This window comes from Lygodium microphyllum, chromosome 3 (assembly GCF_053477565.2).
Source record: "Lygodium microphyllum isolate KBCC chromosome 3, Lygodium_microphyllum_v1.1.10, whole genome shotgun sequence".
NCBI lineage: Eukaryota > Viridiplantae > Streptophyta > Polypodiopsida > Schizaeales > Lygodiaceae > Lygodium > Lygodium microphyllum.
The window spans coordinates 14,777,329-14,793,845 of record NC_141137.1 but is presented as its reverse complement, the minus strand read 5'-3'; the positions used below and the strand labels follow the sequence as shown (position 1 = coordinate 14,793,845).

At 42.7% G+C, this 16,517-nt stretch overlaps 1 pseudogene; it reads right to left on the bottom strand.

Moving 5' to 3' along the window:
- Positions 1-6,515: 6,515 nt before the first annotated feature.
- On the bottom strand, positions 6,516-8,492 carry LOC148038079 (leucine-rich repeat extensin-like protein 2 pseudogene; annotated as a pseudogene).
- Positions 8,493-16,517: the final 8,025 nt, after the last annotated feature.

The window sequence follows — 16,517 nt, the reverse complement described above, 5'->3', positions numbered from 1 at the left end:
CTCCTAATCCCCCTTCTAGTCTGCCACCACTATTCATTTGGCACTCTTTTAGCAACATGGCAATTGAATTGAGTAGGCAGACCCCTCAGCTTCTTGAAACTGAATGTTTGCACAACTCAATTCCACATTTAATAAAATTTCCATGTTGTTTGCAATGATCGACTTGTGACTTTTTGATGTGTCAATGATTATATGGTTCAAATCGCTTCAAAATGGTACTCCACGTGGAAAGAGCATGAGCACATCTTTCATAAAAGCATCCTCATCTAGGCTAAATTTTCAAAGAGTTCTCACAAAAGTAATTGCATCATGCTCGATTTATTTCATCCCCTGCTTCTATCATGAAATGTGATGCCAATTAGAGCTTGTGGCTTTGAATGAGAAAAGTCAAAACTTCTAGCCCTATTTACATGGGTAGTAAGGTCATAGACTTGAGCTTTTTTATATTGGGAGTCACTTAATGATCACATCTAAATAGCAATGTACCACCAATACTCCAGATCCTACCTTCCATCATATCCACACCTCTCTCCATTCCATCATTTTGACTCAAAATCTAGATGTCCCATCCAACTTATGGTACCATCCTTTATATGACAAGATCTTGACCAAGGAGGAACTGCATATTACTTTGCAAGACCTTGTCAACAATACAATCTTAGTACCCATGTATGTGGATTCGCCATTCAATAGTTTGACCTTGATACTTTTGTGAGCTTCTATGACATGGTTATCCACAACCCTTTCTTCTTAAACTCCTGTACAATGGATATAGGAATCTTCATGCACATAATTATTTGTATTTTTTTTAATGTTCTTTTACTCTTGGATTGCACTAATAAACTTTCTTGCTTTCTTCCTATTACATTTTCAAGCTTGGATCTTGCTAGCTTTTGTTTTCATAGGGGAAAATAAGCCACTCACTTTTTTTGGGTGTGATGAAGGTAAGAAAATTAGGTATATTTTGTTTCTTTTTTATTGTTGATTGAGAAATTATTGTGGTAGGTTTTTCTTACCATTTATGCAAGAAAAAATGGGAGCGTTAAAGGTTCCACAAATCAAGGTGGTTGCAACACATATTTTAGTTCAAATCAAGGATCCTCGTAACAAATATAAGATTGTATTTACCCTCAAATAGTAAGGGGAATTGGATCTTCATACAAGCATGTGGGGTGTTGGACAACTATCTAGAGAATATCATCCATAGGTATTCAATGACTCAAGATTTAGTGGCCAAGTGTGGAGTTATAAATATGCCAATGCAATTGGTGGCCCAATTCACTTCAAATCATTACACAAGTATTCCACCATATGTTTGCATGCAACAAACATATGTTTGCACAAGTATTCCACCATATGTTTGCATGTAACAAAGTGAGCACTCTTGCTACATGATTGCCCAAAAATCTCATGCACTACAACAGAAACGAGGCATAGATGCGCATGTTAGACGCGCAAAGTCGGGCGCGTCTATCGCAGCGTCTATAAGTGCATGTAAATGTGCGTGTAAATAGATGCGAATTTTGCGTCTATATATCCGCGCAAATAGATGCGCTTATACACGCAAAAATAGACGCACACGTCAAAATTCAAATCATACTTAAATCATTTCTTTTCAAACTACGCCTTTCATTTCCTACATTTTTTGTGGTTCTGAAGCTTGAGTTTAGCCGACATGCAGTCTCTTCATGCCTCACCTAGTCTCTTCATGCCTCACCTCCTCATGACTCACCTCTTCTTTCATTTCAAACACACAAGAATGGAAAAAGGAAAGCCAAGGAGAGGAAGAAAGAGAGAACAAGAGAGAGGAGAACAAGAAGAAGCAGCAAGCAAGGAAGCAAGCATCAAGGGAGGGTAACTTACCAAGGAGAGGAAGAAGGAGAAGGAAGAAGCGCCACCACCCGCCACACCAAACACCCAAGGTGACTCTCTCTCTCTCTCTCTCTCTCTCTCTCTCTCTCTCTCTCTCTCTCTCTTTCTTTCTATCTTCCTCTCTCTGCTCTGTCTGTGTATTTAGGATTTGTGATTCCATTATGTATTGCATTTTGTAAATCAATAATGGCGATCGTCTGCTAAAATCAGCCGACCAAGCGCGTCTAATAGCGCGTCTACACTCAGTGTAGACGCAGATATAGATGCGAAAAACGTTTCTCTGGGGGCGCGTCTTTGAGCGCGTGTGTGGGTGCATGTGCTCTGCAATGTACATGCAAGGATACACGCGCTGACAGACGCCCACAGAGACGCATGTATAGACGCACACAGAGACGCAGGTATAGACACTGTATGTAATATGTTTTATCTACATAGGGTAATATGATTTTTCTTGTGTAGATGTAGAATCCTGGATCCTCGAGCACCCCATTCAACAAGGAGCAATTCATGGGGGAGATGACCAATTATCTTGGTCGCCCTCCCACTGCAGATGAGGTTTTCAGTCTGATGTCTGGGACACCTATCACATCTTTGCCTACACAAGGATCAACTGAGGTACTTGGATCGGCAGAAGCACGTACATCTGCAGAGGCACGTGTATCGAGTGAGGTAGAGGGTAGTGCACGTCGAGGGAGGAGGGAGAGTGGTGCGGGAGGACAAGGAGGTTGAGGGCTTTGTGGGGGTTGCCTAGGTGGTGGCTCTCGATCACCCTCACCGAAAAATGAGAGAGGTGACCCTCTACAAATGTACTACTCTATCACTGATGTTGGTGGTATTTTGCATGACTTCGAGGGGAGGGAAGTGATAGCCTACTTGAGGAGTGTCGTGCATGCCACATACAAAGATTGCATGATTCCCTTCAAGCACCAAAAAAATGGTTTGTGGTAAGAGGTGCTGCGGGCAGTACATAAAAGATACCCTAATCCCGAGAATTCACGATTCTCAGATGATTGGGGACGGTCAAAGGTGAGAGACGCACTTCATAACAAGAGGTCTCACCTTATGACGCGCGCCAAGGAGTCATTGCGGAGACAAGAGCAAGGGCGCCCTGGATATGACCAACCACCCAATTGCCACCGCGAGGAGTGGAAAGAGGCCAAGAAGAGAGCAATGAAGAAAATGACAAGTTGCCAGCATGCAGAGGCGCGACATATCCAGATGGCAACCATGGGATCGTCGCATTATGGATCGGGTGGCAGGGAGTCATGGGAGGCTGAGTTTGTAAGTATTATTTGATTTCTTTTTTTAAATTAAATTTTGTAATTTGTTTCACTTCACTATGTAGTGTGTTTTAATACGTTGTATGTTCAAATTGTTTTGTAGTTCCATATCGTTGGTAGGATGCCTACTCCTAGAGAGGTAGGCTACCATCGAGGTCATAACCGGGCGTCCACTTGGCAGCATTTGTACGAGGGGGGACTCATCACGGAGGAGCAATATAATCACGCCATGAGGATTCCACCACCAGAAGAGGTATGTTTTATTTTTTACATGAAAAGTATAGATAAATCTAATTTATTATTTGTAATGGTATTTAAATACTTTAATCCTTTGTGTAGGCGAACCCTGATGCAGTTGAGGATAGCGAAGGGGGAACTAGCAGTAGCGGTGGCGGCAACGACAGCGGCACAGGCAGCTGTGGTGGTAGCGATGATGATGCCTCTTCTGAGGAGATATAGAGGAGCCCCATGCATGCATGCCTCCCCTTGGCTTGTAAGTTTCATTTTTGATATGTATTACTTTCAGCTAGTGCTTGTGATCATGACGTCACAAGCACTAGAACTCATAATGTAAAAATGTTTCATCTATATATATGAATTTTGTGTGCTACATACATTGTTTTGTTTTTAGTATCCAATCTTCGAAATAATCTTTCTTTGTTTTTCTTAAGTATACAATTTGATGTTGATGGGGGGGGGGAAGTCAGAGTGTGGTTTTTTTTTTATACCTCTGTTTTGCGCGTCTATCAGCGCGTCTAAATTGTAGGATAAATGCGCGTCTATTCTCGTTAAAAACTTTCAGAGTAAACGCGATTTTAGATACGTAGATACACGCGTGTATAGACGCACAATATGAATATATCCACTTTTTTATAAATATGATTATATATTTACGTTGCGCGTTTATACACATGTCTATAGGCGCGTCTAAGTGTGCGTGTAACTCTGATCATAAGCGCGCTTTTAGATGCGATTTTGTAGACACGAAAATAGATGTGTTAATAGACGCGCCCGACCTTTTTTTTCACAATTCAAATATTGGGTCTACAAGCGCGTCTATGGAGCCTTTTTGTTGTAGTGATGGAGGATATCCTTTCTAGTGAGATTGTTAACTATGACGAAAAGAATTGTGATTGGAATGATTCGATGAAGTAAGAACAAAGCAAACAAGAGACAAAATGGCTGGGGGGGTTCACTATATATATATTCTCTATATAACGTGTGTTCATGGCCTATTTATAAATATCCTAATTTGTGAATTTTTCTTGAATAAAACACAACCCTTTTCTATTCAATCTATAAGTAACCCCTTTATATGACACCCTTCTGTATGTAAAAAATGTATAAAATTGGTGTTTTAAAAACCTCTTATTTTGAACTCACATTATATATACATATATTCATGAGTGATCCCCCCCCCCCCCCCCCCCCCCCCGAGCAAAATGGTTACATTTCACCAAATGAAGTAAGAAATCAAGAGAAAGAAATAAAAAAGATAGTGCACTCACTGTATTCAAATGACATCAAAAAATGACCACAAAACAACATATTTTTGGATTTTGATCCTAAATTTTACAAGCATCTGTATGTGCATTGAATATTTTTTTTAATTATGCTAGTATATACATTAGAAAAAACATTATATTTTTAAAAAAATCAACAAATTTTATAAAAATTTTAATTATCATTTTTAATGCTTATTCCAACATATATATCAAGATTGAGATTTGTTTCCTTAAATTATCAAACTTTTTTGTGGATATATTGTTCATCCCTTGTAGTCAAATTAATCTACATTATTTATTTATTCTCTTCCTCATAGACCTCACTCATTGGCACTCTCAAGTTTATCCCACAATAGGAAGCAAGAAAACAAAACCATGTCTTTCTTCGTGTGGAAGAGAAGCAAGAAGAAATGTATAAAAATCAAAGGAGGAGAGTTGATCTTATGCTGAATTTGACGTGCTTGCAAATTGAGGATATGTTTGGAATGCGTAGAGAAAGGAAAAGTTTAAATAATGAAAAGTTTTAATAGGATTAGAATATTTGTTGAAATGTTCATCGCTATGTTTGGTGATACATATGGACAGATATATTAATGCACGTTTGAAACATATTTCGATACTAATACCAATGCTATAAAGTCTTTTCCTAGACCCTAAGAAAGTAGCATTGGAGTGCTTATCATTTATTGTAGTGTCCTTAGGGGTCTCCTGGACACCTGTTTCTTCCTGATATCTATGACTAACTCTATATTGACTAGGTGCTTTTACATCTCATTTGTACACCCATAAGGTGGTGATTATAAAGTCAATTTGGCTTACTTGGAGTTAAACATCTACCTCAAGCCTTCTTTGGTTTTCCTAAAAGGGCCTATAGACTTATGGTTGGTTTTGTGTTTCAAACAATGGATAATACAAAGTACTTTAAGGACATGGATTACCCTAAATTACTACTTCCCTTAGGATTGCTAGACCATTAGGCTTGTTTCAACTCAAATGATCCATTCGCAATTCTAACGTGAAATGCAGCCTAGATATCTTACAATTATAAATTTCTTTAGATCATTATGACCCTATTGATCCTTTAACTTAATTGCTAGATATTTCAATTCTTCAAGTACAAGAAGGAACCTAGAGGTCTCAAATCACTTGTGATACCATGAACGTGCTAGGGTGGTGGAGCCCCCTTGGGGGACATGACTCATAAATTTAGCCTCTTATAATGACCTTCGTGGCCTTGTTAACTCAACACAATTAACATTAAGTTGGTTTAAGGTAATCAAAGAAGATTTTAGTAGTGGAGGATGAAGATCGATTTGATTTTTGGCTGACACGAGTTGATTAGAGCACTGTGCTCGCAGACTCATCAGGCAATAGGTGGAGGATTGGTGAGACCCGAAGGGGCAATATTCATGGTGACATTGAGAGAGGTGAGGCCAACACATCAATAATAAGTGGTCATGGCCTCCCACAACTCGAGAGCTACCTATGGGTCAAATTATGTGGCAATTGACGGTCAACAACCCAAAATTGAGTTCATAGCGTTAGTGGTGGCTATTAGGTGGCAGGCGGCAATCCATGAGACTTTGACTCTCTCTCTCTCTCTCTCTCTCTCTCTCTCTCTCTCTCTCATGGCTGGGTGGTAGCAAGATGGCAATTCATCAGGCTTCGAATCTATCTTTCACACACGCACGCATGCACGCATGCGCATGTGTGTGTGGTTGGAGACGGCCTAAGTGCCGAGGAGGAGGGAGGGTGGGGAGGCAATGCCCTCCCTTATATAGAGGATGGGGAAGGAAGATGCTTAGGGGGGGTCTAGGTAGCTAGTGTTCTTTAAGCATCACATTAAGTGAGATATGACCATGAATGAAATGGTGATATTTGTAGACTATGGTGAGTTATGAAACAAGCATGTAATACAATGTCCAATTTTTCAATAAATCATGGATAATCACAACATAAAGTAGTGACTATGATGTATTGAAGGAGAATGAGGATGCAACGGAGAGGTTAGGTGAGAAAGGTGGTGGGTATGCAAAGAGTGGTGGTTGTAGTGATGGAGGATGTTGATAGATTGGAGGGGAATTTTTAACAGGAGTTTGATGAGACCATTAGAGAGCTTGGTGATGGCATGCTTAGATGAACAAGTGGTCTTTTAAGTATGTGTCGGTAGAGTTAGGGGAGCAAATGGAGGAGCTAGGTGATGATGAAATGTTGGTGTGGCGTCCTTTGCACATCTTCATTGAGAAGACAAGGAAGCACATGGGAAAGCGAATGGGGAAAGAAACCAAGAACTTTGGGCAAGAAATAACTCATAAAATTGTTATCTAGGTGGCCACAATGAAACTCATCACATCCTTTTGTATGGTTGAGAGCAGATGCGCAATCGGTTAGAGATCTTTGAGTTGAGTTGGCTTTGTTGATGCAGTTGAACTCATCACCGAAAGCAATTCCAAGACAATTGAGAGTGAGACATCTTGGAGACTCCTCGGTAAAGAGATTGAAGGATGCATTGAAGCTTTGTAGATCAAGCAAAGAACATATTTCCCTTGGAATTTGGCCAATGAGCAAGTTATGTGCTGTATTCAGTTGTTCTAGGCTTGCCATGTTACCAATAGTTATTGGGAGAGGACCTGTCAATTGATTAAAGCTGACGTCGAAGACTGTGAGGTTAGTGAGCATGCCAATACTGGGAGGGATGCACCCTGTTAGATTGTTGTTTAGTAGGATGATCTCATTGAGGTTAGATCCAGCGTTGCCAATCATCGATGGCAAGCATCCATCGAGGTCGTTGTTGGCAAGGACAATAACCGATGCGACAGAGTAACTTATGGTGGCAGGGATAGTGCCCGTGAAACGATTGCTATTCGTGAAAACGGCATCAAGAGTCGTGTGGTTGAATAGGGAAGGGGGAAGGGGACCTTCAAACTCATTGAAGCGGATGTCCAAGTAATGGAGGACGGGCAGGGAGAGGATACAGGACGGGAAGCGCCCGACAAAGCGGTTGTTACTGAGGTCAAGTTCAAAGAGAAGATAGAGGTTGGCGAAGGACAAGGGCACCTTCCCGCAGAAGCGGTTAGAGTTGAGGTGGATAAGTGCCAGGTCAGAAAGGAGCCCCAGCTTCTCGGGAAGGAAGCCTGCCAGGTCAGCGTGGTTCAAGTCGATGCCGGCCACGGTCAGCATGTGAGGATCGTCAGGGGCTGGGGCACAAAACACGCCCGCGTAGCTGCAGACGTCCGCGTCCTCCCACGTGGAGAGAATATTGGTAGGGTCGGAGAAGATGCAGCGCCTCCATGCTTGCAGCGCCCAATAAGCGAGCTGGAGCCTGTAGTTGCCGCCAAAGTTCAGCTTCCCTCCATGGGGCAGCTGGCCATAGCTAGCTGCACGAATGGTAGGATATTCATGCTGGCGCAGCGCCACCTCCATCTCTACCTCCTGCAGCATAGCATTGACATGACGCTGGCGCTGATCAATGTCAATATCATCGTCCAGCTCCAACTCATCCGCCGCGCAGCGCCCTAATAAACTGTTGATCCCGCCGCCCCACGACGATGTAGCTGCTGTACTCGCAGTGGCGACGCTGCTGCTCCTGCCGCTGTAAAACTGCGACAGGTGGCCCCGCTGCAACTCTTGGAGCTCCAAGCTGTCCTCATAGGTGAGCTCCCGTCCCACGTCGTGAAAGCCGGGGGAGAAGGCTGACGTGGAGCAGTACGGTAGGATCAGAACATGCAACAGCAGAATAAGCTGCCAGAAATTAAGCAACTTGGGCGCCATAATTATATGGCAGCTCGGTACACACATACACACTCTCTCTCTCTCTCACTCTCTCTCTCTCTCTCTCTCTCTCAAAGATCCAATCCCATTATAATGTAAGCTGCTGCCGTTATTTCCGCCATACGCAAACCTGCATTGCAAGCATTTCGATCTTCACATTCTGCAAGCAACTCTTTCCGGCAACTCCGCGATCGTTTTAGAGTGACAGATCTACTTGTAATCATGACAACCATACTTTAAAGATTAAGGTCGACCTAACTAGCGGAGCGCTGCACAGATCATACAGGGCAGTGACTTCCTCTCACTTTTTGCTAACGTAACGGCCGAGTTCTAGATACAATCTACTTTAGAGGTATATAACTTCACCGTTCGCCGAGTCTACTCGCATGTGATAGAAGTTGAAGAATACACATACGAGCACGTAGGAAGGCGTATCTGACTGTTTTGTTTTAGTTTCATACTAATTACTCGTGGTCTCACGGATCTTCTCTACTTGGACATTTTTGAGTGCCTTCTACGTCGGATAAAACTAATTATAGGAGGAACATAGCAATGCCTCATCCAAGAATTGAAATGTAGCAACCACCGCTCTCATACATATGTAGGGTATAGGGAGTCAACACGAATGTTTCTTTCACTTGTTGATTTGCATCGAAGGATATGTTGAAAGGCTTTCAATGATAACAAAGAAACATTCTTGAAGAGAAATGGGAAAGAGGAGAAGTTGTTATACGATTGGTCTCTCAATGAATTTAAAAGAAAAAGAAATTTAGGAATCCAAAAGCGCGCATTAGTTTATAACAAGTTGGATCATAGAGCTTAGTGGATATATGAAGATGTTATACGATTGGTCTCTCAATGAATTTAAAAAAAAAAGATATTTTAGGAATCGAAAAGTGCACATTAGTTTATTACAAGCTCAATCATAGAGCTTAGTGGATATATGAAGGTTTCTAGAGCATACTTTATTCAATACAATGCTGATCGATATGCTTGTCTGAATTGAAGGAGGTATTGAACTGCAATATAACTGATTTCTAAGGAACTACACTGTGGTGAAAATGGATAGAACACCAAAATTCCCTAAACATCATAACAAACAAACCTATGAAACTTGTAATGTCGGCACATCCACAGGCATATCATGCTTGCTTTTGAGAATCCCTTTATGGGGTGAAGTTACAACGAGGTTACAATTGTCCTAAAATATTCCCTTGCCATGAACTAAAATCCAAGAAATAAGAATACAGAGATGGCCTATTAATCATGGCATGGAAAAGCTGTGATTCGAGTTCAAAGGTTGCTTTGGAATAGACGTTAAAGTTTTAGAGCAAAAAAAAGATGTCACTATTTAATACCCTGATCAATTTAGGGGGTAGCTGAAAGAGGGATCGATTACAAGCTTTGATATTTGACATAACTAGTTTATTATGGATGAATTTTATGCTTGCTAAGTAGAACTTTCATAATTTTAGTAGCGTTGAGAGAAGGATGGTTTAAGATGGATGATGATGTAATCTTAGATTGAAAGTGTAACGCAAATGTAGCCTTATGCCTCAAAGCATGGTTAGAGAGTTTGGATATGAATGCTCTTATGAAACAATTGTTATGCTGCCACTAGGTCACTTGGACAAGGGTTCAACACATGAAACAAAGTGGTAATTTATCAAAAAGGTGGCGATCATGAAGGGAGTATGAAAGTGAGTAGAGAAGGAAAAGCCAAAAGAAGATCAAAGCAAAACCAAAGCCCAAGTATTAGATGTATTTTTTAGAGAATTATTACTCTTTGGAGCTTTAATGTATTTTTAGATAATTGTATTACTTCTTGGACAGATGACACTAATTGTTGAATTCTTTTCTACAATTGTATTTGCACATGCACAACTGTTGTGCACATGAACATGTGATTATAATAGTCCAAGCTAGGTCCAATTAGTCTAAGGGTAGAATCATGTATCAAGGAAGGACTAGCCAAGAGGCCACAAAGTGGATAGGGCATCCAAAAAGTGGTGGAAACCCTAAAATGCAAAGCGGGGTGCAAACCCTAAATCTTACTCATAGAGAACCTAACCCCAACTTTGGCCTATATAAGGGTGAGAGATCTCAATTATAAGCATCCACATCGATGAGTTTAAAGTGAATATTATATTGGTGCAGAGAGAGAATAGATGAGAGAAAAGAAAGAATATGTAGAGAGAAAGAGAGAGAGATAGAGAGATTGACAACACACTAGGGATTGGAACATCCACAACTTGCATGAAGATCAACCTTTTCAATCTTGGCACACTCAAGTCTCTCTCTCCAAGAAGAGAAGATCTTGGAGCCTATAAAGGGGAGGCTCTCTTTGGGTGTGGAGGAGGTTGTGGGAGCTCATGCTCAACCACCAAGACCCACGGACCGCATATTGTTTCAAGCGTTCCAAGCCGAGCACTAATGGCTACCTCTCACATAGCCGACGCACCATCCATATCTACAAGTGTAGTGAGCTTACCTCCATATCAATTGAGGTACCTTCTCTCCCGTGCACTCCAATAGCTCCATGATCCAAATGCAAGCTTCAAGCAAGCTTCATCCTCAAGCTCCACGCTCCAAGCTCCATAGCCGCGAGCAAGAAAAGAGAAGAGAAGAGAAGAGAAGAAGAGAGGGGAAGATGGAAAGATTCTCCTCCCCAGTCCCTCACCCTCACACACTCACTTTCTCACACTCTTACACTTCCTCTCTCAAGCACAAGCTCAAGCAAGCAAGAAGAAGAATAAGAAGAAGAAGAGAATACCCACTTTTGGCCACACACAAGAATGAGCTTCTCATTCACTTTTCAACTTTATATACAAAACCCTAAATCCCTTTTGGGCGGCCATCCCCCTATCCCCTTTTTTACATGGCCGGCCCCGTGGCCTAGGACCTTTTTCCCATTGTCCTTCTATCTTCCAAGCTTCCTTCCTACCGCCCATCTACCTTTACAAATTGCACGGGTGAGAGCCAGGCGCTCTTTAAATTAAATCATGATGCGCTTGTGCTCTTTTACAAAAGTATTGACTTGCGCTTTTTCTTGTGTACCTTTTTTCTTTGTTTAGGACTTGTCTGCACTTTTTCTGCTTCCATATTTTCTTTGGTGCGCCTTCGTCTTCCATTTCACTTTTGCCTTGGTCTTTTTCTTTTGCTTTAGATTTTCCACCTTGTTTGTCTGAGGGTTAACATTACCCCCCTCCTAGACGAGTGACAAACCCATGGCACTCATCGTCGTAGGTAGCAGGCTTTGGCATGCACCGAAGACGTAGGTGGAAGGGACATCTGTGGTTGTCATGAAGGAGTATTAATGGTGGTGCGGAGGAAGGTCATGGGGGGTACGTTGTTGGCCTGGATGTCTGGTGGTAGGGTTGTTGGAGTTGGTGATAGGGTTGTTCTTTGTTGGGGATTACACTCATGGCTCGCACAGGTGTTGGTGTTCTGGGGATTCTATGGGCAATAATTATTTGGTGGGCTTGCAGGATGATAAAGGATAAGAATTCAGAGGTGAGTGTCGATGAAGAGTGAGTAACCTCTCCGTTGGAGTCTTCAATACCTGCAATTGAAAACCTCTCATATATGGTCTCTCCCTAGGGGGAGTGCTAGTCTTCTTTATCATGTACAAGACGTAGTTCAATTAGTTTGGAAGACAGGTCGAACTCTAAGTAAGCTAAGAGTATTGTCCTGTACTTAAGGACCCAAACTATGTATATATTTCGGTGCATATATTATGTGAGTGCTCGTGCATACTTAGATATTACCTAGTTAGAAGACCGCGGGTTGGTTTCTTGTAACACGTGTGGGTGAAGCAAAGTTGTCTATGTTGAGAAGAAGTACACATGAAGGTGTATGAGACATTCTTTGCGTTGTGATTGCACGACATAGCATATTTGTACTCAGGGGCACTACACTTTCAGTAGCTGGTAGCTATTGGATCTACGTGATGAGGATAGTGTACTTTTCATGGCCATTCGTGCGGTGCTTACCATGATTGATTGCAATGGTATTAAGGTAGAGTGTAAGAGGGAATCGTGCGAATGGATCACGGTGACAGGTCTAACCATAGGTGAGACAAGCTCCCTAGATATGTCTTGCCCTTGATGTGCCCTGAACAATTGTGGGTGATGTTAAAGGGCTAGGGGACTAGGGATGGAGCCAGTCGACCAAGGTCATTGGACGTACCTAATTTGAGGAACCCTAGGTGCTGTGCTATGATCGTGGGTGCTTCTTATTTTTTCGTTCTTTTCTTTTCTTTTTTCCTTTTCCGTTTTCTTTTTCATTTATTTTTCTTGTTCTTTTTTTTTGTTTTCTTATTCTTCTTCTTTTTGGACTTGTCTAGGTACAAACATTGCAATATGTTGAGGCTATCAGTCTTTCAATGAGTTGGGAGATGTCAAGCTTCGAAGGCTCAGGAAATGGATATTACAGTGATGATTGTGCCCTAGCCTCGTTGTTAGAGAAGCAGTTCTTGAGATGGGGAGATACACTTGAGATATTGCAACCCTCTTTGGAACGTGGGATGTGGATACAATTGAGGTAACAACTGCCATGAGTGCCCGGCGTAGAGTATAACCCAAAAAGAGGAAGTGGTTAAGATCATGCTTTGGGCCATGCGACATGGGCACTTGCAAGGGTGATTTTCTCTTTCGGCAGCATGGCTTTGTCGCGGCTCTTTGTGGGGTTGGTGGTCTTGCGGTGTCTTGGGTATTGAACACTTTCGCACAAAGACCTGCGTCATCCTGCATCCACTTGTCACTTCATGAGAGTACATGCATGGCACATGCCACGACTATAATAAACTAGTGCAACGCAAGGAGACATCACTTATCTGAATTCCATGGTGTTGACTTCGATACTTATCACTTGTACTTGATTTTCTTTTTCTTTTGCTAAAGCCGTAAAATATATTAAACACGGATATAAAAAGTTTGTACAATTGGGGAATTGTCAACACTTAATCATTTAGAGACAAAAAGTCATGGTTAGGTAGCATTTGATAAGCCTTTTATACAACATGGGGCTACTCTATTTGCATGAGGCGAGGCGAGTCCGAGTGGTTGGGTGACTAAGGCTCTACTGGTGAGGGGCTCCTGTGAGGTTGGGCGGAGGAGATGTCGATTGGGACCTGAATGGTGGTCCCTGGCCGCAACAATTTCCAAAATGCTTTTGAACACTACATCAAAATCATGGTCGTCTCGAGCTGCCTCTCCTATTTCGAGCACTTGGTGCCCAAGCGTCTGGTGGGGGCCCGCATGACCAGTGTTGCCACGCCTCGTGTGCTCCCTTGAGCTTCTATTCCCTTGGGTTGGGGATCTTTTGACCTACGTCCAGGGCAGTGTCACTTGGGGCCTCGTTTCTTTGCATACCTTTTAAGGGTAGGTACGTAGCGTTCCGGCAGAGGAGCTTGTGCTACATGCTCCCTCTGACGGCGGATAGCATTCTTGCAAGCCAACTGCATTGGGTGCTCCATGTGAGCTACCGTAGGGGGGCCTGAGAAATGCGAACCAAGGATCAGGCCTTGAGGCAAGATAAAACTATTAGCATGGAAGGGATTATACTGTGGGTTATCAAGCGTATATGATGAGGAGGGGAGAGGTGAGGCATGTAGTGTTTGTTGTAGAGGGATAGCCCCCTGTTGATGTTCATTTTTCTTCCAGCCATTAGCAGATCTTGGCTTATGCTAAGTTACATGGACTGGTTGTCATGGAGTGGGACAGGGCTCATCCTTGGAGGGATAGACCAGAAAGGGGAAAGGTGCATAGAAAGGGACAATGCCCTGTCCACACCATCATAGATGTTAGTCAAGGCTTCCTATGGCAGTAATGAGGGTTGCATGTCCTCCATCTGGGAGGCAGGAAAGGTCACGTGACTTTTAAATGTGTGGTGAGAGGAGGACCTGAGGAGCTCAGCTTGTCAAACCCAACTCTTCTCCCTGTGCTTGACTATCATTGCTTGTGTCTGTTGATATTATCTATACAAGGTCACAAAATTCATTGTTTATTTATGTACATATTTATGAATCCAAGTCACTTCATGAGGATAAAAACCAATTGTAGAACTCAGGATTGTACTGGAGTGTGACACATGCATCCTGTACTCGTGGCAGCTTACTCAATAACGATAGATATTTTGCAACATCGAGTAGCATGGAACCCTGTCCAAGTCTACTCGCAATGTGTAACTCCTCCTCAGTGAGAACCTTATCAGACATAGAGTTCTCTTGGCTAGTTTCAGCAAAGTCCGTACCGCGAATGGCAGTTAGCACTCGAAAGGAAGTTGGTGCCACATAGGTTGGGTCTCTTTGAGACTGTCATTTGGCCAATCACTTCAGTGAGACTGTCATAATTTGGGCTCCTAGTTCGGCCATTGCAACACGGTTTTCAAACCAACGTTTTTCAAATTGACTTCGACTCTTTGATTGTCGCTTTAGTTGCTCTTTCTCTAAGAGCTTTAGTTGGCAAAGCACGTCATTGAATGTCACAGTTAAGCATAGTTCATCGGCTTCCTTGTCAGAGATGAGTCTCATGCGTTCATGCAAGAGCCTGTCAAAGTGCTCGTCAAGATGTTCTTACTCTTCCCAGGATAGGGGAAATGGCAAGTATTCCCTGAGCTGCTTCTTGGAGAATGCACCCATGTCCACAAGGACGTAGACACGTATAAATACTTTGAGTTTAGCATCCAACTCAGTTAAGCATTCTGTGACACTTCTATGTTTAACGAGGGCTTACTCGGTTGCTATCTCATGCAAGGCTCTAGGAGTTTGCCTAGGCTTTAGCATAGCTGGGGGCTCAGGCCTAGATGAGCAAGATTGGTCAACACTAGGATTTCTTATGCTCTCGGGGTTTCCATGTTTCTCTTGAGGCTTTGTTATCGCGTCATGGTTCTCCTTGGATGTGACTGGTATAAATTTGTCACCCTATTGTGATAGCATTGTATCCACTCTTGATTGGTCAATGCGAGTTCTGTTGTCAGTGGATTGAGTGTTGAAAGCAACCATTGATGGTAACGGCTGCTTTGATTTTTCAGATCACATGGATGTATCTGAGGTATCACTGGTATTAGGAGAGATATCAATGGGTTCATTGGTAGATGGACTCGATGCTTGATTCCTTAGCTCTCAATGCTCTTGCTCTCAATGTTCTTGGGGTCCACAACCACCTGTATCTGCTAATGTTTTCGCTAATTTCTCCTCTTTTTCTTGGTCAATGAAGGTGCATAACTTAACGACTCAGGACCCTGAACTAGGATAGTTATTGATGTGCTTGGTTGGGCCTCAGCTTTCCTCTTCTCTGGTGTGTCCTCATGGGACATAGTTGCATCCTACTAGACAGCCTTGCTAGGTTGATTGGTCAGATGCGCCATCTCCTTGGCCACATCTTTAAGAGGTTTCTTCTCAAGCCTAGGCTTTATGTGCTTTGGAAGTGTTGAAGTTGTCAAGGATGCTAGTTGCAACACCTCCCCCTCAGGTGAACTGCTAAGGATACATTCTGCAAGGGTCGTTGTCACGGCCAAGGGCTGTGACTGCTGTGATCCCTGATTGGAACTGGTAGCGGCTAGTCCAATGGGCTAGCTAATCTTGGTGGATTGCGATATCAAGTCCCTAGGGCGATCGGAAGCATGAGTCGATCTAGTCACATTAGGTTGCACACGCATATCCTTGGTCCGAGAGCTACGGATGGTGTCATGTCCCACCTCTTGGACATTAAGCTTAGATGGAGATAGAGATTGGGATTGAGCAACCGCCCTTGATGACTGCTATTGTGCTTCCTATGTCTGTTCGAAAAAAGAGGGTGTAGAAGATCTGGGACTCTTAGGTGGACTTGGCACTGGGTGAATGATTTACTCGAGGCTGTTAGACGATTGTGCCATCTGCTTTGTAGAGCAATCAGCCTTCTTACAAGCAGTGTTGTGCCTTTGGTGCTCACTATCCTCTTGGGAAGTCAAACACTACAACAGAAACAAGGCATAGATGCACATGTTAGACGCGCAAAATCGGGCGCATCTATCATCGCATCTGTATGTGCGTGTAAAAGAGCGTGTAAATAGACGCGAATTTTGCGTCTATATATCCACGCAAATAGAT